This window comes from Nanorana parkeri, unplaced genomic scaffold (assembly GCF_000935625.1).
Source record: "Nanorana parkeri isolate BGI_ZX_2015 unplaced genomic scaffold, ASM93562v1 scaffold2336, whole genome shotgun sequence".
NCBI classification, from domain to species: domain Eukaryota; kingdom Metazoa; phylum Chordata; class Amphibia; order Anura; family Dicroglossidae; genus Nanorana; species Nanorana parkeri.
In genome coordinates this window covers 128895-129514 of record NW_017308604.1, presented here as the reverse complement: position 1 = coordinate 129514, position 620 = coordinate 128895, and positions in this window count along the sequence as shown.

Genomic DNA, 620 nt, shown 5'->3' with positions numbered 1-620 from the left:
ATGGGACAACCAATGTAAGGGGCACTCTGATGGGACAGCCAGTGTAAGGGGCACTCTGATGGGGACAACCAATTTGTACCCCCTTGCCAACTGTGTACGGCTACGCAATTTAAATGACAGATACGTTCTGATTGGTCACCACCGATGAGTATCCGACCTCTATCCTTTCATTTCAAATGCCTGTATGGTGATCATGTGATGCCTGTATGGTGATCATGTGATGCCTGTATGGTGATCATGTGATGCCTGTATGGTGATGGTCATGGTAAAATGCCTGTATGGTGATCATGTGATCGTTCACACCCCTCCCCCCCATTTACGAATTGTTGCACCCCTCGGTACGGCTGCGCGATTTAAATGATAGATGCGTCCTGATATTTCGCCGCTGCCGATGAGCGTCTGATTGGACACGGATCTTTAATTTCAGCTGCTTGTACGGCTATCATGTGATTGTGTGTGTTGCCCCCCCCTCCCCTATTCACGATGACATTTTGGAATTTTTGGCATCCCTCTGCTTCCCCCCGCTCGCCAACCGCGTACAGATGAACGATATAAACGGCAGATGCGTCCTGATTGATCGTGCGATCAGACGGTGGATCTCTATCCTTCCACTCCGGCTG